The sequence below is a fragment of the Plasmopara halstedii genome (assembly GCF_900000015.1).
Source record: "Plasmopara halstedii genome assembly, contig: Scaffold_614, whole genome shotgun sequence".
Lineage (NCBI taxonomy): Eukaryota > Oomycota > Peronosporomycetes > Peronosporales > Peronosporaceae > Plasmopara > Plasmopara halstedii.
In genome coordinates, this window is record NW_020187532.1 from 2,376,019 (window position 1) to 2,376,317 (window position 299).

A 299-nucleotide genomic window follows, 5' to 3' on the forward strand; every position below is an offset into this window, starting at 1 on the left:
TTCACCATCCGGTGGATCATAACGTTCCATACGGTCAAAAGTCAATGTCTTCCATTCTGATATACGCCATTTGGCACCTTCGGTCAGTTGGAGCCAAGGTAATGTCTTGACATCTTCCCACGCTTTTCCTTTCGCTTTTAAATCATAAAGAAAGCGATAAAAGAAATCCGCCCTTAGCCTGTTCAGCAGTCGGATTTCCTCTTCCACATCGGCTTCTGACAGCGCTTTTCTCAATGCGACTTTAGCAAAAAAATTCGTTAAGCCAAGCTTTATACCAAATACTCTTTCTTCCAGTTGAG